This window comes from Arachis ipaensis, chromosome B02 (assembly GCF_000816755.2).
Source record: "Arachis ipaensis cultivar K30076 chromosome B02, Araip1.1, whole genome shotgun sequence".
In the NCBI taxonomy this organism is placed as follows: Eukaryota; Viridiplantae; Streptophyta; class Magnoliopsida; order Fabales; family Fabaceae; genus Arachis; species Arachis ipaensis.
The window spans coordinates 10,436,153-10,436,369 of record NC_029786.2 but is presented as its reverse complement, the minus strand read 5'-3'; positions in this window follow the sequence as shown (position 1 = coordinate 10,436,369).

The window sequence follows — 217 nt, the reverse complement described above, 5'->3', positions numbered from 1 at the left end:
ATTTTTTTTATAAAATAATAATGATAATGAAGGGCGCCAATATTGACTCATAAAAGAAAACCCTACCAGTTTTTTAATCTTTACCGTACATATCTCCAGTTAAATATTGAATTATTGATATGACATTATTGATAGTGATACTTAAAAAATGTACAACAACCCACATAGATCCACAATTTAACCATAAAGATCAATAATTAATAGAGCATTTAAGTGC